Source organism: Oncorhynchus keta, chromosome 1 (genome assembly GCF_023373465.1).
Source record: "Oncorhynchus keta strain PuntledgeMale-10-30-2019 chromosome 1, Oket_V2, whole genome shotgun sequence".
In the NCBI taxonomy this organism is placed as follows: Eukaryota; Metazoa; Chordata; class Actinopteri; order Salmoniformes; family Salmonidae; genus Oncorhynchus; species Oncorhynchus keta.
In genome coordinates, this window is record NC_068421.1 from 16,013,542 (window position 1) to 16,035,780 (window position 22,239).

A 22,239-nucleotide genomic window follows, 5' to 3' on the forward strand; every position below is an offset into this window, starting at 1 on the left:
TGCCTACAGACAGAAACTAAAACAAGAGGCTCCCACGCTGAGGTCTGTCCAACGCTGGTCCGACCAAGCTGACTCCACACTCCAAGACTGCTTCCATCACGTGGACTGGGATATGTTTCGTATTGCGTCAGATAACAATATTGACGAATACGCTGATTCGGTATGCGAGTTCATTAGAACGTGCGTTGAAGATGTCGTTCCCATAGCAATGATTAAAACATTCCCTAACCAGAAACCGTGGATTGATGGCAGCATTTGCGTGAAACTGAAAGCACGAACCACTGCTTTTAATCAGGGCAAGGTGACTTAACATGACCGAATACAAACAGTGTAACTATTCCCTCCGCAAGGCAATCAAACAAGCTAAGCGTCAGTATAGAGACAAAGTAGAATCTCAATTCAACGGCTCAGACTCAAGAGGTATGTGGCAGGGTCTAGAGTCAATCACGGACTACAAGAAGAAATCCAGCCCAGTCACGGACCAGGATGTCTTGCTCCCAGGCAGACTAAATCACTTTTTTGTCCGCTTTGAGGACAATACAGTGCCACTGACACGGCCTGCAACGAAAACATGCGGACTCTCCTTCACTGCAGCAGAGGTGAGTAAGACATTTAAACGTGTTAACCCTCGCAAGGCTGCAGGCCCAGACGGCATCCCCAGCCGCGCCCTCAGAGCATGCGCAGACCAGCTGGCCGGTGTGTTTACGGACATATTCAATCAATCCCTATACCAGTCTGCTGTTCCCACATGCTTCAAGAGGGCCACCATTGTTCCTGTTCCCAAGAAAGCTAAGGTAACTGAGCTAAACGACTACCGCCCCGTAGCACTCACTTCCGTCATCATGAAGTGCTTTGAGAGACTAGTCAAGGACCATATCACCTCCACCCTACCTGAGACCCACTCCAATTTGCTTACCGCCCAAATAGGTCCACAGACGATGCAATCTCAACCACACTGCACACTGCCCTAACCCATCTGGACAAGAGGAATACCTATGTGAGAATGCTGTTCATCGACTACAGCTCGGCATTCAACACCATAGTACCCTCCAAGCTCGTCATCAAGCTCGAGACCCTGGGTCTCGACCCCGCCCTGTGCAACTAGGTACTGGACTTCCTGACGGGCCGCCCCCAGGTGGTGAGGGTAGGCAACAACATCTCCTCCCCGCTGATCCTCAACACTGGGGCCCCACAAGGGTGCATTCTGAGCCCTCTCCTGTACTCCCTGTTCACCCACGACTGCGTGGCCACGCACGCCTCCAACTCAATCATCAAGTTTGCGGACGACACAACAGTGATAGGCTTGATTACCAACAACGACGAGACGGCCTACAGGGAGGAGGTGAGGGCCCTTGGAGTGTGGTGTCAGGAAAATAACCTCACACTCAACGTCAACAAAACTAAGGAGATGATTGTGGACTTCAGGAAACAGCAGAGGGAACACCCCCCTATCCACATCGATGGAACAGTAGTGGAGAGGGTAGCAAGTTTTAAGTTCCTCGGCATACACATCACAGACAAACTGAATTGGTCCACTCACACAGACAGCATCGTGAAGAAGGCGCAGCACCGCCTCTTCAACCTCAGGAGGCTGAAGAAATTTGGCTTGTCACCAAAAGCACTCACAAACTTCTACAGATGCAAAATCGAGAGCATCCTGGCGGGCTGTATCACCGCCTGGTACGGCAACTGCTCCGCCCTCAACCGTAAGGCTCTCCAGAGGGTAGTGAGGTCTGCACAACGCATCACCGGGGGCAATCTACCTGCCCTCCAGGACACCTACACCACCCGATGTTACAGGAAGGCCATAAAGATCATCAAGGACATCAACCACCCGAGCCACTGCCTGTTCACCCCGCTATCATCCAGAAGGCGAGGTCAGTACAGGTGCATCAAAGCTGGGACCGAGAGACTGAAAAACAGCTTCTATCTCAAGGCCATCAGACTGTTAAACAGCCACCACTAACATTGAGTGGCTGCTGCCAACACACTAATATATATATAATAATATATGCCATTTAGCTGACGCTTTTATCCAAAGCGACTTACAGTCATGTGTGCATACATTCTACGTATGGGTGGTCCCAGGAATCGAACCCACTACCCTGGCGTTACAAGCGCCATGCTCTACCAACTGAGCTACAGAAGGACCACACTGACACTGACTCAACTCCAGCCACTTTAATAATGGGAATTGATGGGAAATGATGTAAATATATCACTAGCCACTTTAAACAATGCTACCTTATATAATGTTACTTACCCTACATTATTCATCTCATATGCATACGTATATACTGTACTCTATATCACCGACTGCATCCTCATGTAATACATGTATCACTAGCCACTTTAACTATGCCACTTTGTTTACATACTCATCTCATATGTATATACTGTACTCGATACCATCTACTGTATGCTGATCTGTACCATCACTCATTAATGTATCCTTATGTACATATTCTTTATCCCCTTACACTGTGTATAGGACAGTAGTTTTGGAATTGTTAGTTAGATTACTTGTTGGTTATTACTGCATTGTCGGAACTAGAAGCACAAGCATTTCGCTACACTCGCATTAACATCTGCTAACCATGTGTATGTGACAAATAACATTTGATTCGATTTGATTTGATTTTTAGATCACAAAGACATGTAAACATTCATAGACCACACTCAAAGGCAGAACACAAATGCAATCAGATATGTCCAGAATAACAGTCATCATCCTATCCTATACACTGAGTATACAAAACATTAGGAACACCTTCCTAATATTGAATTGCACCTAGGGCTGTTGCGGTCAAGAGACAAAAAGGCAGTGAAATTCCACGTGACCGTTTAGTCATGGTAATTAAGCTTCTCCAAGCTCCGATGCTGCTAATGGTCATTAGGACCTACAAAACCTGCTATTACTGCCTGGTACTCAGCACTCTATTGTCCCTCTAATCACTCTGACATAAAAGTTAATTTGATCAAAAAATGTAATCAAACACTTCATGAGAGTCCATGAGCTCATGTTGAATGATATTTCAATAGGCTATGCAATTGCATCTCCTCTGAGATGAGAAGCATCAGATTTCTATAGGCTAGGCCTGCTACATTTAATTCTCAACTTTCCTAATATGAAGCACATTGCTTATATTTACAACAGGAGTATAGCCTACCTGGCTGGCACAAAAATAAACCACAGGGAAACACATTCTCCATTCCCTATTTAAGTGCATAGTTGACATGTATTTTTTCCCCCTGCCCCTGTTTCGATACAGGTGCATGATAATGGTCCATTCTAAATCAAAACAAATTTCACACATATATTATTTTGTATACGTAGAGACAATATTAAATCAAGAATAGTCTGATGGATAACAATATTAGTCTGTCACACCCTGATCTGTTTCATCAGTCTTTGTGATTGTCTCCACGCCCCTCCAGGTGTCGCCCATCTTCCCTATTATCCCCTGTGTATTTATACATGTGTTCTCTGTTTGTCTGTTGCCAGTTGGTTTTGTTTTGTCAAGCTAACCAACGGTTTTCCCTCAGCTCTTGTCTCTGGATTGTTCCTGTTTCCTAGTTTTCCCGGTGTTGACCATTCTGCCGGCCTATCGTCCTGTACCTTTGCCCCACCTATCTGGATTACCAACCTCTGCCTGCCCTTGACCTGCTTTTCGCCTGCCCCTGTTCAATGAATAAACTGCTACGTCGACTTTGTCTGCATCTAGGTCTTACCTGAAACGTGATACTATCACTTGTGAGTTATATAGGATCACTTGTGAATGATGCCCAGCATCAGAAACAATGCATTTTTTGTGACTTTTTCTGATCATATTTGCACACTTCATGTAGCCTAGCTCATAGGACTATATGTTTTAATACCATTCCAGTGTTTAATTGCTATATTATAATTACTTCGACTCCATCGCCTATTTATTGCCTTACCTTCCTTATCCTACCTCATTTGCACATACTGTATATAGACTTTTTCTACTGTATTATTGACTGTATGTTTTTTATTCCATGTGTAACTCTGTGTTGTTGTATGTGTCGAACTGCTTTGCTTTATCTTGGTCAGGTCGCAATTGCAAATTGGAACTTGTTTCTCAACTAGCCTACCTGGTTAAATGACAGTGAAAAAAATTGATCTCTGGGTACATTGACTTCTGGGTACATAGCAGAGGTGTGGACTCGAGTCATATGACTTGGACTAAAGTCAGTCTCGAGTCAACAATATGATGATTTTAGACTCGACAGCGTCAAAAAATACTTTCAACTCGACTTCGACTTAACAACAATGACTCGTGACTTAACTTGGACTTGAGCCATTTGACTCGAACTTACTTAATACCCTCGCCAAGCCCAAATATAAAAAATGTTGAAATGTAGGCTACACTTGGAAATTAAATCAATGAGCCTCCACAGTCAGTCAGTGCGGGAACGTGATCATTGCACCCGAGAATGAGCCACAACTGGCTAGGTAGTTTGTATCCTTAACCCTCCCTGATGTTACTGCTGTTCCTAAAACCATCGACATACATTAGCTTACTGTAACCACTCACAGAGAGAGTGTGTGTTTGTGTTAAGGTTGGGCCATTGTGTACAAGCCTACATCGGCCTTTTTGTTTCTGCTATACTTTTACATGTTTTGCCAGAACTGATCTGCAAGATGGTGTACGGACTGAGCAAGCTGTGCCTCTTGTTGATGAGGAAGAGCGAGAGGACCATAGTCTTGGACAAGAAGAAGGGCTGTTTGCAGCATACTGTTAGAGGCAAAAGAAAGCTGTTGGGATCCCTCCAGCACTACAGCTAAGTCACTACCTTGACATATGCGAAGGACAGAATGCCCTCTTGTACTGGGCAATAAACATGAAGGCTCTTCTTTCACTGTCCCGAGTGGCCATCAGGGTCTTGGCAGTGCCTGCCTCCAGTGCTCCGGTGGAGCATGTCTTCAGCCATGGTGGGATCATACTGCGTCGTGCACAAATGACTGACAGACTTTTATCGAATTTGGTATTTTGCAAATCAAATCAAACTTTATTTGTTACATGAGCCAAATACAACAAGTGTAAACATTACCGTGAAATGCTTAATTACAAGCCCTTAACCAACAGTGCAGTTCAAGAAGTAGAAAAGATTTAACAAGTAGACTAAAATAAAAAGTAATAATAAAAAGTAACACAATAAGAAACACAATAACGAGGCTATATACAGGGGGCACCGGATCCGAGTCATTGTGAGGGGGTACAGGCTTGTTGAGGTAATCTGTATATGTAGGTGGGGGCAAAGTGACTATGCACAGGTAACAAACAAACAGCGAGTAGCAGCAGTGTACAAAAGGGGGGGTGTCAATGTAAATTGTCCGGTGGTGATTTTCTGAATTGCTCAGCAGTCTTATGGCTTGGGGGTAGAAGCTGTTGAGGAGCTTTTGGTCCTAGACTTGGCGCTCCGGTACTGCTTGCCGTGTGGTAGCAGAGAAAACAGTCTATAACTTGAGTGACTGGAGTCTCAAGACACAGTCTCCATGTTCAGGTTTTATCTCCCAACTTTAGGATTTAATTATTTTTTCTCAGACATTCAGGCCAGTGTTCAAATTGTAGGCCTACTTGAAGTTCAGTAGCAGCTGTTTTGACTTACCTTTTAACTTCTTATGGCTGCAGGGGCAGTATTGAGTAGCTTGGATGAAAGGTGCCCATATCAAACGGCCTGCTCCTCAGTCATAGTTGCTAATATTTGCATATTATTAGTAGTATTGGATAGAAACCCCTCTGAAGTTTCTAAAACTGCTTGAATGATGTCTGTGAGTATAAGAGAACTCATATTGGCAGGCAAAATCCTGAGTTGAAATCAAAACAGGAAGTCAGAAATCTGAGCTTGAATGTATTCACCCGAGTCCCCAATGAAATCCCCTTGAGATATGAATGATGTTGCACTGCCTAGGGGTTCCACTAGATTTCAACCATCAATAGAAATTATAATGAGGCTTCTATGTTGTTGTGGGAGTGAATGAGAGCAGAATATATCAATGTCCATCAAGCAGCCATTTTGTGATCCCACTTTTTCCTCATGGTAGTCACTTGTGTTCCATTACACACGAAGACAAGAAAGAATACTCCGGTCGGAACTTTATTGAAGCTATATGTTAAAAACATCCTAATGATGGATTCTGTACTTAGTTTGAAATGTTTCTTCGACTGGTAATATCACTTTTTGAAGTTTATGTCCGATTTAACGCTGACCAGAATTAGCATTTGGATATGTATACCAAACGCACTAACAAAAGAAGGTATTTGGACAAAAATAACGGACATTTTCGAACAAAACAAACATTTATTGTGGACCTGGGATTCCTGGAGTGCTTTCTGATGTAGATCATTAAAGGTAAGGGAATATTTATCATGTCATTTCTTGTTTATGTTGACGCCATCTTTGCGGCTGTGTTATTTTTACTTTTGAGCGCCTTCTCAAATTCTTGCATGCGTTTCTTTTTCCGTAAAGTTTTTTAAAAATCTGACACAGCGGTTGCATTAAGGAGAGGTATATCTATAATTCCATGTGTATAACTTGTATTATCATCTACATTTATGATGAGTATTTCTGTTGAATGATGTGGCTATGCAAAATCACTTGATGTTTTAGGAACTAGTGAATCTAACGCGCCAATGTAAACTCAGATTTTTTTATATAAATATGAACTTTATCAAACAAAACATGCATGTATTGTGTAACATGAAGTCCTATGAGTGTTATCTGATGAAGATAATTCAAGGTTAGTGATTCATTTTTTCTTTATTTCAGCTTTTTGTGAATGCTATATTTTACTGGAAAATGGCTGTGCTCATTGTGGTTTGGTGGAGACCTAACATAATCGTTTGTAGTGCTTTCGCTGAAAAGCCTATTTGAAATTGGACACTTTGGTGGGATTAACAACGAGAAAAGCTTTAAAATGATATAAGACACATGTATGTTTTAGGAATTGTAATTATGAGATTTCTGTGGTTTGAATTTGACGCCCTCTATTTTCACAGGTAGTTGTCATATCGATCCTGGTATCGGGATTGCAGCCATAACAGGTTTTAATAAATGAGTGTAACTTTATAGCATGATTGTTTTCGGTGTCTAGAGTATATCTGGAGAAAGAGCACTACAATATTTTGTTTTTGTTGTCATATTGATGTGCCTTTCTCATGACTAACCATGTATTTCCATGGAAATAATGATGTTTATTTGGAAAGTTTAAAAAAATTATAATTTTAAAAAGCATTCATCATTTGCGTAAATGTAATATACTAACTATTACTCTTGATAAAAATATGAAACGGAAGAGCACATTATGACTTAAAGTTTGCGACTTGAGACTTGACTCGGACTTGCCTGTCTTGACTTTGGACTTGACTTGGGACTTGAGTGCTAACACGTGAGACTTACTTGTGACTTGTAAAACAATGACTTGGTCCCACCTCTGGTACATTGACTTCAATATAAAACCTAGGAGGCTCATGGTTCTCACCCCCTTCCATAGACTTACACAGAAATTGTGAAAAAGAAACGGAGGACGTCTTTCAACCTATCAGAGCACGTGCAGCATGAACTGACATTTTGTCCACCCAATCAAAGGATCAGATAATTAATCTAGTACTGAAAACATAAACACCCACTGCAGTGCAGTGCATAAAACGTGGTGAGTAGTTGACTCAGAGAGAGAGACAATAGCTGAACAGTTAACAAATTATTTCTTCCATAATGAAGGGAAAGCAAGAGAGAAAAAGAGAGGGATTTCGTCATTTTTTAAAACTTTCATTTTCACTTACTTAGCTAGAGAATGCAGCTAGCTAGTTTAGCTTATAGAAACACCCTGCTCAAACATATGGATGCTATGTTAACTAGCTGGCTATGACTTTCCAACACCGGAACTCTTCCAAGTCATGGTGATCTTTTGATTATAACTGCTTACACTGGATGATTATAGCGGGTTTACTAACACGTTAGTTCTGTTAGTTGTGCTGTCTATGACATTACTTTAGCTAAGATGATTACAACGATGTAGGCTGTGAGTAGCGGTTTGGCTTGGAAAGTTTTTTTTTGCCTGGTCACACACCTAGTGTGTTGTGCATTAAAGTTCACAGGGGAAGGGAAGAGGTGAGAGGAGGAGAGCGCATAGATGTGAGAAGGAATACAACGTGACTGCTATGAAGGTGAACTGTGTTTCTGCGTGATCAGGAGTGTATTCATTCTGTCGATTCTCTTGAAAAATGTATCATAAAAGGAAGCTAACGGAACAAAACGAGGATAAACACACCTGAATTTGTCCAATAGAAACTCTTGTTTGCAATATCTAGACTAATGATTACACTGTCTGTCACCTCATATTTGTATCTCAACCTGTGTGCACCTACGTTGTAAATTTTCATTCATAGGCTAGGTTGTAGCAACCTCATGATGAATATGTGGACAATTTGAGTATCAAATCAAATGTTATGTCACATGTGCCAAATACAACAAGTATAGACCTTACCGTGAAATGCTTACTTACAAGCGGTTAAGGATATGCCCTTTTTTTCCCGCAGGTGCAATATAGACCTTGTCCACTAGATGGCAGCAGTGCAAGTGCAAAGTTTTAGACTGATCCAATGAACCATTGCATGTCTGTAAAAAATGTTTTATCAAGACTGCCCAAATGTGCCTAATGTTTATTAATAACTTTTCATGTTAAAAATTATGCACTCTCCTCAAACAATAGCATTGTATTCTTTCACTGTAATAGCTACTGTAAATTGGACAGTGCAGTTAGATTAACAAGAATTTAAACTTTCTGACAATATCAGATATGTCTATGTCCTGGGAAATGTTATTGTTACTTACAACCTCAAGCTAATCGCATTAGCCTACGTTAGCTCAACCGTCCCTGTCACGTTCGTCATAACGAGGAGACCAAGGCACAGCGTGATATGAATACATTCTTCTTTATTTAAACGAAGAATACTAAAGAAAATAACAAAATGAACGTGGCGCTATAACACGAGTGCTGTCATGCAACTACACATAGACAATAACCCACAAAACCAAAATGGAAAATGACAACCTAAAAAGGATCCCCAATCAGAGACAAAGATAAACAGCTGTCTCTGATTGGGAACCAATTCAGGCCACCATTTACATTTACCTAGACAATACCAAAACCCCATAGATATACAAAAAAACCTAGACAAGACAAAATCACACATACCACCCTCGTCACAGACTGACCTAACCAAAATAATAAAGATAACAAAGATAACTGAGGTCAGGGAGCGTGACAGCCCTGTGGAAGGGACACCGATCCCGAAGAAGTTGTTTAACCAACAATGTCATTCAACAAATAGAGTTAAGAAAACTTTTAGAAAATATTTACTAAATGTAAAAAGTAACACAATAAAATATCAATAATGTGGCTATATACAGGGGATACCGTTACCGAGTCAATGTACAGGTTAATCGAGAGAATTTGTACATTAGGTAGGGGTAAAGTGACTATGCAAAGATAATAAACAGCGAGTAGCAGCAGTGTAAAAACAAAGGGGGAGGGGAAATGTAAATAGTCCAGGTAGCCATTTGATGAACTGTTCAGCAGTCTTATGGCTTGGGGATAGAAGCTGTTAAGGAGCCTTTTGGACCTAGACTTGGCGCTCTGGTATCGCTTGCTATGTGGTAGCAGAGAGAACAGTCTATGACTTGGGTGACTGGAGTCTTTGACAATTTTTTGGGGTCTTCCTCTGACACTCCTAATATATAGATCCTAGATGGCAGGAAGCTTGGCCCCAGTAATTTACTGGGCCTTACACACTACCCTCTGTAGTGCCTTGCGGTCGGATGCCGAGCAGTTGCCATACCAGGCGGTGATGCAACCGGTCAGGATGCTCTCAATGGTGCAGCTGTGTAACTTTTTGAGGATCTGGGGACCCATGTCAAATATTTTCAGTCTCCTGAGGGGGAATAGACATTGTCGTGCCCTCTTTAAGATTTTCTTGGCATGTTTGGGCCATGATAGTTTGTTGGTGATGTGGACACCAAGGAACTTGAAACTCTCGATAGGTTCAGGCTATCATGTAGTAGCCTAAACCTATTGTTATTACATTGAAATTGGTGAATAGAATATGAATGAGAGTATTCCAATATGATGTAATAGAAATAAGGCTATGCTCATGAAAAAGAAAAGAATGCTTCCTAATCTTAAACGGCACTGACCGTCACTGGTGTGTGTGTGTGGCATTCATGTCTGCCTGACCATGTTGGGTCTTAATTATGTGCTGGAAATGTACCAGAGTGCTGCAAACGTACTGTGCCTCTGCTAAAGAAACAGGGTGAAAACAGACAGCAAAGCCAAATAAGCACCAGACAGAACAGCGGCTCAATTATTCATAACTGAACTGTGAAAGGAGGCATCACTGGGTCTGTACGCCCCAATTAGACTGGTTAAAGTCATAATCCGAACCCATAGAGATGGAAAGAGGTAGCAACTTTGCATCTATGCCATTAAATTAGTAAAACATGTTTCATATTTTGTGTTTGAAAAAGTGTAAAGCTAATATTGGTGATTAACATCCACCAGCAGTGTTGGAGTCCTGAACCAAATCTTGAGTATCAGTCCTTTATTGTGATCACAAGATGGCGGTGATATAGCTTAAAGCCATTTACAAACCATATTACCCAATTTGAAGAAGACAATGCTCTGATGATTGGCTGATTGTTCCCAACCAATAGGAATCCTCACCCAGATGACTACTTTAAAGTGGTGGAAGCACTCGGTGTCGATGCAAAAACATGTTATAGCCAAGTTCAGTCCTTGCCCGAACCCTAATCCTAGCTTCATGTCCACAACCCGGTTCAACCCTAACCCTCAACCCTAACCCTGAAACATAACCCTAGCTTCATGTCCACATCCCAATTCAACCCTTACCATAGCCTCAACAACAACCCTAATCATAGCTTCATGTCCACATCCCGGTTCAACCCTATTCCTAGCCTAAACCACAACCCTAACCCTTAACCACCACCTTGACCTAACCTTAACCACCACCTTAAACTAACCTTAACCACCACCTTAAACTAACCTTAACTATCCTTATCCTAGCCCTGTGGCCCTCCAGGAAAATAAGTGAAGAACACTGCTTTAGGATGGGAAAAAAGAAAAAGAATGGTGAGTCTGAAAAAACATATACTGCGACATACTTGACCAGAAATGGGATTTGCTGGACCTGGATGGTTTGTTTGAACTGCCCGAGGCAGCACCATTCATACTGGGTGATATTCCAAAACGTTGCCATCGGAGAAGAGGGGTTGGTCCTAGTCAGACTCAACAAACCATTCCAAGTATATTACTGGGTAATGTTCAGTCCCTGGACATTAAAGTAGGCGAGCTCAGATTAAGAATCTCCTTCCAGAGAGACATAAGCGTTTGTAACATACTCTGTTTAACATTTATTGCATGGACAGGAACAAAAAATAACTAATTTTGTTCTCCCGGTCTGGACTACCTCACCATCAAATGCAGACCGCATAAAATGGCGCCACTCAGACGGCATCCCAAGCCACGTCCTCAGAGCATGCGCAAATCAGCTGGCTGGAGTGTTTACGGACATATTCAATCTATCACTATCCCAGTCTGTTGTCCCCACTTGCTTCAGATATCCACCAATGTTGCTGTACCTAAGAAAGTGAAAGCAACTGAAATGAATGATTTTCGCCCATAGCATTTGCTTCTGTAATCATGAAGTGTTTTGAGAGGATAGTTAAAGACCATATCACCGTCTTAACTGACACCCAAGACACACTACAATTTGCATAACGCCCCAAAAGATTCAAGGACGATGCAAATTCCACTGCACACTGCACACTGCCCGAGCTGGCAGCCCGGCCAAACTCATCAATCAAGGGAGAAGGGCCTTGGTCAGGGAGGTGACTAAGAACCAGATGGTCACTCTGACAGAGCTCCAGAGTTCCTCTGTGGAGATGGGAGAATCAAATCAAATTTTATTGGTCACAAACACATGGTTAGCAGATGTTATTGCAAGTGAGCAAAATGCTTCCAGATCTGACAGTGCAGCAGTATCTAACAGTATTATCTAACAAATTCCATAACAAAACCTACACACAATCTAGTAAAGGAATGGGATGAGAATATATAAGTAGAAACATTTTTGTTAACTAGGCATGTCAGTTAAGAACAAATTATTATTTACAATCACGGCCTAGGAACAGTGCCTTAGATTGCCTTAGATTTTGACCTTGTTAGGACGGGGATTCGATTGAGCAACCTTTCGGTTACTGGCCCAACGCTCTAACCACTAGGCTACCTGCCGCCACAAACAGTCAGGAATATATGGATGAAAAGTGACAGAGCGGCTAAGATGGAATAGATCGTAAATAATAGATAGTGAAGGATATACAGTATATACAGATATACAGTATATACATATGAGAAGAATAATGTGAAAGTATGTAAACATTCTTACAGTGACATTATTAAAGTGACTAGCGTTCCATTTATTAAAGTGGCCAATGATATCAAGTCTGTAGGTAGGCAGCCGCCTCTCTGTGCTAGTGGTGGCTGTTTAACAATGTGTTTTTCAATCTCTGTCCCAGCAATGATGCACCTGAACTGATCCCGCCTTCTGGATGGAAACGGGATGAACAGCTAGTGGCTCGGGTGGTTATTGTCCTTGATTTTTTTTGCCTTCCTGTGACATCGGGTGTTGTAGGTGTCCTGGAGGGCATGCAGTTTGCCCCCGGTGATGCGTTTTGCACCACCATCTGGAGAGCCCTGCGGTTGTGGGCGGTGCAGTTGCTGTACCAGGCAGTGATACAGCCCGACAGGATGCTCTCAATTATGCACCTGTAAAAGTTAGTGAGGACTTTCGGTGAGAAGCCACATTTTTTCTGCCTCCTGAGGTTGAAGAGACGCTCTTGCGCCTTCTTCACCACACTGCCTGTGTACGAGGACCATTTCAGATCTTCGGTGATATGTACACCGAAGAAATTTAAAAACTTTCCATATTCTCCACTGCTGTCCTGTCGATGTGGATAGGGGGGTGCTCCCTTTGCTATTTCTTGAAGTACACAATCATATCTTTTGTTTTGTGACATTGAGTGAGAGGTTATTTTCCTGACACCACACTCCGAGGGCCCTCACCTCATCCCTGTAGGCCGTCTCGTCGTTGTTGGTAATCAAGCCTACCACTGTACTGTTGCAAACGTGATGATTGAGTTGGAGGCGTGCATGACCACGCAGTCGTGGGTGAACAGGGAGAACAGGAGAGGGCTGAGAACACACCCTTGTGGCGCCCCAGTGTTGAATATCAGTAGACTGGAGATGTTGTTTCCTACCTTCACCACCTGGGAGCGGGAAGTACAGGACCAAGTTGCACAGGGCGGGGTTGAGACCCAGGGTTTCAAGCTTAATGATGAGTTTAGAGGGTACAATGGTGTTGAATAATGAGCTGTAGTCAATCAACAGCATTCTTACATACAGTTGAATTCGGAAGTTTACAAACACTTAGGTTGGAGTCATTAAAACAAAATGTTCAATCACTCCACAAATATCTTAATAACAAACTATAGTTATGGCAAGTCAGTTAGGATATCTACTTTGTCCAGCAATTGTTTACAGACAGATTATTTCACTTATAATTCACTGTATCACAATTCCAGTGGGTCAGACGTTTACATACACTAAGTTGACTGTGCCTGTAAATAGCTTGGAAAATTCCCGGAAAATGATGGCATTGCTTTAGAAGCTTCTGATAGGCTAATTGACATAATTTGAGTCAATTGGAAGTGTACCTGTGGATGTAGGCCTACCTTGAAACTCAGTACCTCTCCGCTTGACATCATGGGAAAATCAAAAAATATTAACTCATTAACCTGGGGCACCATGGGAAAACTAGTTTTTATTGAGTTTCTATTTCCCAAATGAACTCAAAGAATATCAGAATATCGATTTTACAACAGCCGCTAATTAACCAGTTGCCTCTACCAATCTCGTTCTGAACGTCGTATAGCCCGTGAATCTGCACGGACCCGGGTCTCATCAATGAATTCATACCACACCAATCTTAGTTTAATATTTATTTACTAAAAAGCTAAAATGATGATAAAATATACACATAGACAAAACACATTATAGGCTATTGATTAGAACTTAGTATAAAGGGCCAACACACTATGGCGCGTGTTACCCAAAATGGGGATTTAAAACAGAGAGACAAAAAGAAAATACACAAGAGAAATATACATTTGGGTGAATTTGTCAGCTATGCTATTCTAACCCTAACCTTGCCCCAAACCGTCGCTCTTATGGGTCAGAATATAATGATCTAATTATGTGGGGATGATCTCAGAGGATTCTCTGCGTGGACCGTCCAGGCTGCTCGATGACGAACTACTCCGGCGCACCTCTCTGACCGTCCTCCCCATGTCAGTATCCTTTTTGGCTTAGGAGTCTGTTTCCCCACCCTTTGCTCTGGAAGGGGTCTTCTGAAGCCAGACAGCTCTGTAGCTCAGAGCTCACAGCATAGGAATGAAACCCTTTAGATACCACGATTCAATGGGAGATGGAGGCTAGGTGGTTCGACTTGAATTCACCCGCTAAGACACAGCTACTCATCCGTAGCTTGGGTAGAAAAGGATTTCTTTGTCCTCAAACTTGCTTTGCGTTCTGGGTTTGTTGACTTTTTAGACCTTGCTGCAGCTGGGGTCACGTAGTCCTATTGTAAATTCTATACTCACAGGTTTTATACCCTTGGGTCAGAAAGTGTGCGTAACCGCCTTTAGGGCAATTCTCTGGGCGTACCAAGTTAATGAGGCACGGTCTAGCTTTGATTCAAATCCAATTTTAGACAACTAACTTAACATTTCATCTTCCCCAAAACATTCTCTTTGATTTGGATATTTTCCATTCAACGTACAATGTATAAACATCAAACATCTACTAGGAAAACTCTTCACGTTACAATGTTTTCGTAATAACGTCATCTATTAACCTTTAATAACAAAACAAAAATGACATACATTTTCATATTCCATCTATCGTCATGACCACCATTATAGGCTGCCGGAAACCATTGTTCCAAAGTCCCTTTATTTTATGTTTAATGTTCTGAGGCTGGTTCTCCATAGTAACAGGACAAAGGAATTTGTCTGTGGCCTGAGATTTACCAGGGGCGTGAGGGGTCATAAAACCCCCCGACATCTTCAGATCCCTAGATCTCTCCTCCTCTGTTGGGGTTGAGAGATAATCTGTAGGGTTGTGGTCTCCTGTAACCTGACCTGGTCAGGACAGTCATGACACACGCAAAGAAGTTGTTTAATTTGTCTGTTAGAAAGACGCCAATGTCCGCAACGGGCTGGTTTTCTTTTTGTAATCCGTGATTGTCTGTAGACTCTGACACATATGTCTTGTGTTTGAGCCATTGTTTGATTACCTTACCGAGAGAATAACTACACTGTTTATATTCGTCCATGTTTCCAGTCTCCTTGCCATGATTAAATGCGGTGGTGTCTGCTTTTAGTTTTGCCCGAATGCTGCCATCAATCCACGGTTTCTGGTTCGGGAAGGTTTTAATAGTCACAGTGGGTACAACATCTCCTATACACTTTCTTATAAACTCGCTCACCGAGTCAGCAAATACGTCAATGTTATTGTCTGAGACTACCCGGAACATATCCCAGTCCACGTGATCGAAGCAATCTTGAAGCGTGGAATCCGATTGGTCAGACCAGCGTTGGATAGTCCTAAGCACGCAAGCTTCCTGTTTTAATTTCTGTCTATAGGAGGGGAGCAACAAGATGGAGTTATGGTTAGATTTGACAAAAGGAGGGTGGGGGAGGGCCTTGTATGCATCGCGGAAAGTTAGAGTAGTAGTGGTCAAGTTACTCGCTCGTGTACTGCAATCAATATTATCATAGAATTTAGGTAGCCTTGTTCTCATATTAGCTTTGTTAAAATCCCCAGCTACAATAAATGCAGCCTCAGGATATATGGTTTCCAGTTTGCATAAAGTCCAGTGAAGTTCCTTGATGTATCCGCTTGCGGGGGGATATACATGGCTGTGACGATAACAGAGGGGAGTTCTCTTGAGAGATAATACGTTCAGCATTTGATTTTGAGGACTTCTCGGTCAGGTGAACAAAAAGGACTTGAGTTATTGTGTGTTACAATTACACCATGAGTCGTTAATCATAAAACACACAACCCCGCCCTTCTTTTACCAGAGAGATGTTTGTTCCTGTCGGCGCATTGCACTGAAAATCCCTTTGGCTGTACGGACTCCGACAGCATGTCCCCAGCAAGCCATGTTACAATCCCAAATATCTCTTTAGAAAGCAACTCTTGCCCTAATTTAGTCAACTTTGTTATTAACTAGGGACTGGACATTAGTGAGTAATATACTCTGAAGCAGTGGGTGGTGCGCGTGCATACGAAGCCTCACTAGAAGACCGCTCTGGCACTCTCTCCTCCGACAGTGTTGTTTTGGGTCTGCCTCTGGAATCAGATCAAATGCCCTGGGAGGTGCAGACAGAGGATACGCTTTGGGAAAGTTGTATTCCTGGTTGTAGTGCTGGTTGTGCTGGTGAGTTGATATCTCTCTGATATACAATAGTTCTTCCTGGCTGTATGTAATAACAACCATCTCTGTAGCACTCCACCAATCAGACCTTTATTGTAGAGTGGCCAGTCGGAAGCCACTCCTCAGTAAAATGCACGTCACAGCCCGCTTGGAGTTTGCCAAAAGCCACCTGAAGGACTTTCAGAACATGAGAAACAAGATACTCTGGTCTGATGAAACAAAGATTGAACTCTTTGGCCTGAAAGCTAAGTGTCACGTCTGGAGGAAAACTGGCACCATTCCTACAGTGAAGCACGCTGGTGGCAGCATCATCATGTGGGGATGTTTTTCAGTGGCAGGGACTGGGAATCTAGTTAGGATCGAGGGAAAGATGAACAGAATAAATTACCAAGAGATTTTTGATGAAAACCTGCTCCAGAGCGGGTCGAAGGTTCACCTTACAACAGGACATCAACCCTAAGCACACAGCCAAGACAAAGCAGGAGTGTCTTCATGACAAGTCTCAGAATATCCTTGAGTGGCCCAGCCGGAACCCAGACCTGAATCCAATCGAACATATCTGGAGAAACCTGAAAATAGTTGTGCAGCAACACTCCTCATCCAATCTGACAGAGCTTGAGGATCTGCAGAGAATAATGGGAGAAACTCCCCAAATACAGGTGTGCCAAGCTTCTAGCGTCATACCCAAGAAGACTTAAGGGTGTAATCACTGTCAAAGGGGCTTCAAAAAAGTACTGAGTAAAGGGTCTGAATACTTATGTAAATGTCATGTTTCTATTTTTTAAAATTCATTTGCATACATTTCTAAAAACCTGTTTATGCTTTGTCATTATGGGATAGTGTGTAGGTCGATGAGGGAAACAAACAATTTAATATATTTTAGAATAAGGCTGTAATGTAACAAAATGCGCAACATATCCAAATGCACTGTAACCTCACTCACTTTGCCAAAACACAGTGCCCACACCACCAAAGAGATATCAACAGACCACTATCTTATTACCCTGAGACAAGGCCGAGTATAGCCCACAAATGTATTCCCCATCGCATGAGCCTGAGGACAGGAAAGGACTCGTCAGTGACACAACCCAATAATGTTGAGTATAGCATGATGCACTCCTACTAGGGATGGCATGGAAGAGCACAAGTAAACCAGTGACTCGGCCCCCGTAATAGGGTCAGATGCAGAGAATCCCAGTGGAGAGAGGTGAGTCAACCAGGCAGAGACTGCAAGGGCGGTTCTTCACTCCAGTTCCTTGGTTGTTCACATTCGCACTCCTGGGCCAAACTACATTCAATCATAGGACCTGCTGAAAAGATGAGTCTCCAGTAAAGAATTAAAGTTTGAGTTCGAGTCAGCATATCTCAAATAGATTGGCAGACTATTCTATAAAAAATGTAGCTCTGTAGGAGAAAGCCCTGCCTCCAGCTGTTTGCTTAGAAATTCTAGGAACAATAAGGAGGCCTGCGTCTTTTGACCGTAGCGTATGTGTTGGTATGTACGGCAGTAGGTTAGCAGTAAACCCTTGGAGTAATATGATCGAATTATTTGGTTCTAGTCAAGATTCTAGCAGAGGTATTTAGCACTAGCTGAAGTTGATTTAGTGCTTTATCTGAGTAGCCGGAGAGTAGAACAGTGCAGAAGTCTAATCTTGAAGTAACAAAAGTATTTTTGGACAAAAAAAATAACATTTCAGATTTGAGCATTGTTACAAAGATGGAAAAAGGCTGTTGTTGAAATATTTGTTATATGTTTGTTAAAAGAGAGATCAGGGTCCGGAGTTACGCAGAGGTCCTTCACAGATTTATTGGAGACGACTGTACATTAATCGCGATTCATTGTCAGATCCGACAGCAGCCTGTGTAACCCACTTCCATCTAGAAGGCGGAGACAGTAGAGCTGCATCAAAGCTGGGACAGAGAGACTGATTAACAGTCTGATGGCCTGGTGATAGAAGTTGTTTATCAGCCACCACTAGGCAGCCTCCGCCCAGTACCCTACCCTCCGCCCAGTACCCTACCCTCTGCCCAGTACCCTACTCTGCTCGTCAGTCATCGTCACCATCTGGCTACCAACAGGTACTGTAGGTACACAACCCTGCACCTTAGGGACTGCTGCCCTATTGTCGTAATTAGTAGACCAAGGTGCAGCGTGAGTAGAGTTCCACATATTTTTAATAAACCTAAACTCAGCAAAACACAAAACAAACAAACAAACAAACAAACAAACAAACAAACAAACAAACAAACAAACAAACAAACATGATGCTACTGGTGCACACAGGCAACTATCCGTAGACAAGATCCCACAACTAACAAATGAGGAAATGGCTACCTAAATATGATCCCCAATCGGAGACAACGATAAACACCTGCCTCTGATTGGGAACCATATCAGGCCACCATAGAAATACAAAACACCTAGATGACCCACCCAAGTCACTATTACGCCCCAACCAACACAGAGAATAAACAGCTTGCTATGGTCAGGGCGTGACACCTATGTACATAGTCATTGAACACAGGACACTTTAATAATGTTTACATACTATTTATATATCTACTGCTGTACACATTTTTTGTAAATAATTGTAAATATTTTGGATTATTGTGTGCTTGTTGACATTTACTGCATTGATTGATAGGAACTAGGAATAGAAGCATTTCGCTGCACCCGCCATAACACCTGCTAAACTGTGTACACGACCAATACAATTTTCAATAATTTCATACTTCAGTGGCTTACTCTATGCCATCCTACATTCCTTGCTTCCACCTTTTCCCCTAACTACCTCACCACCCACCCTTCCATGGTCCATGCCAGGTGTAATTTATCTGTCAGAGAAATGTAATCCTGCTATTGTTAAGTCTGTTCCGATACGTCAGGACATAAATCTCAGGCTGCTGTCATGCGGGCAGGCCCACATCTCTCCTCATCATTCAGAGACACACACACACAGACAGGGTTGTGTAGGTTACTTTCTAAATGTAATCTGTTACAGTTACCTGTCCAAAATTGTGATCAGTAACGTAACTTTTGCATTACCCAAACTCAGTAGCGTAATCTGATTACATTCCGTTACTTTCAGATGACTTTCCCCTTAAGAGGCATTAGAAGAAGACAAAAAGGTATGTTACCAATTGAATGACATCTATTGCAGGATAAATCAATGTTAAAGTTTACATAGCTGGCCATATATGAACTTTAAAATGGTACTTTATGGGTTGGTTATGTAGGCCTCTTCTAACCCATCGCTTTCTACTCCATATAATAATACTGTTAATTTATATCTTTACATTAAAAAACAAAGTCTATCAGAATTCCAGTCATTCCAATAAATGTTACACCCCTTGATCTTCAAGAACAGGACTTAGAAATAAGTACGCGTAGATTAGCAAAATTGTTTTACTTGAGCATAACCCCAAAACTGAGGACTAATTAGCCAGCCCTACTCTGTTGTTTATGATTTTGTTGTCAGGGAGGACTGATTGGGCTCATTGATTTAAATTATATTTATTTTTGATATTTAAAAGTGAAAAATGAATGTCATAAGCTGCATTGCTATTGACCTATTGTTTACCTTTTTGTTGGGGACACTTTGATATCTTGATAATATGCAGCTGTTTTAAAGGGCAAATCCACAGATGAAACAATAACAAAATGGTGCCCCGCCTCTGTTTTGGTAAAAAGCTGAGGGATTGGCCTGGAGAAAGGTAACCACTCAGTTACCTTTCTAATAGACAGAGATATGGATGCAAGGACTGACCATGATATCCATGATATCAAAATGATTGTTTTACCCATGTTATGAGGCTATACAGTGTTTGTTTACATTTACAATGTTTACAAACATTGGAGAAAAATACGTTCATATTTTGGGTTCTCATGGAGTGTGACAGTTGAACATTTATAAATTGTTCAGGCATTTATAAGTTATATTCTTCAAGAATCAATGGATTATATATATATATCATTTTTTGTCCGTTAGAATTAGAATGAGCAATAATAGCCACATTTTTAATCCCTAGGCTTGGGTCCGCACTATGCAGCTGTAAAAACAATGCTTGATAGGCAGCTTAAACTTCTTGAATTCAACCATTTCACTGATCTGTTTCACCTGTCCTCGTTATTGTCTCCACCCCCTACAGGTGTTGCTTGTTCTCCCCAGTGTATTTATCCCTGTGTTTCCGGTCTCTCTGTGCCAGTTTGTCTTGTATGTCCAAGCCTACCAGCGGTTTTTCACCTAGTGGTAGCCTAGTGGTTAGAAGCCAGCAACCTAGTGGTAGCCTAGTGGTTGGGCCAGCAACCTAGTGGTAGCCTAGTGGTTAGAAGCCAGCAACCTAGTGGTAGCCTAGTGGTTAGAAGCCAGCCACCTAGTGGTAGCCTAGTGGTTAGAAGCCAGCAACCTAGTGGTAGCCTAGTGGTTAGAAGCCAGCAACCTAGTGGTAGCCGAGTGGTTAGAAGCCAGCAACCTAGTGGTAGCCTAGTGGTTAGAAGCCAGCAACCTAGTGGTAGCCTAGTGGTTAGAAGCCAGCAACCTAGTGGTAGCCTAGTGGTTAGAAGCCAGCAACCTAGTGGTAGCCTAGTGGTTAGAAGCCAGCAACCTAGTGGTAGCCTAGTGGTTAGAAGCCAGCCACCTAGTGGTAGCCTAGTGGTTAGAAGCCAGCAACCTAGTGGGAAGCCTAGTGGGTAGCCTAGTGGTTAGAAGCCAGCAACCTAGTGGTAGCCTAGTGGTTAGAAGCCAGCAACCTAGTGGTAGCCTAGTGGTTGGGCCAGCAACAGAAAGGTTGAATCCCTAGTTACATGTAATCCGTTACTCCCCAACCTCGCACACACACACATGCCCAGGGAGGGAGAGGGGCTGAGCGACGACACCCCTCTGACAAGCGTTTTTACTGTTCAGGCGCTTTATCATGACTTTGTCATTTGCCCTTCAGCGAAGACAATCTGCCGGCCTCTCGCTGAGAGATCATTTAAACTCCTCTGTTTTACACCATCTTTTGTGAAAAGTGTGTGTGTGAGTGTGGGTAGGTGCGTGTGGGTGTGCATGAGTGCGTGTGGAGTAACTAAGAGGGAAGAGACTTCGCCTGGAGATTCTTAGCATGTGTGTTAACATGTTGATGTCATATGTGAACAAACCAAATAAAGGTGACAAGTGTGCACCTCCGAACACACCCTAAAGTGTCTATACTATCTGGGCCAGTGCTGCAGTACTGCCTGTCAGAATTTGTGTGGTCTCCACCTACTGTGAGATTCTCCAGGAGAAAGTGCAGAGCTGACCTGGTTATGGCAGAAGGAACAAGTTTCTCACGCGCACACACACACACACACACACACACACACACACACACACACACACACACACACACACACACACACACACACACACACACACACACACACACACACACACACACACACACACACACACACACACACACACACGAAGAGTTGCTTCTGCAAAAGCTAATGGGAATACAAATAAACAAGAAGCATAGAGATGATGGGTGCTCTGGAACTTCAGCAATGTTTGGGCTGACAGAGGCAATTTGTATGCATTATTCTCCCATCCACCACTAAGCAGTGCTCACAGAGGGCGGCCTCAAGTACTGAGCACATGCAGAATTATGGGGCAAG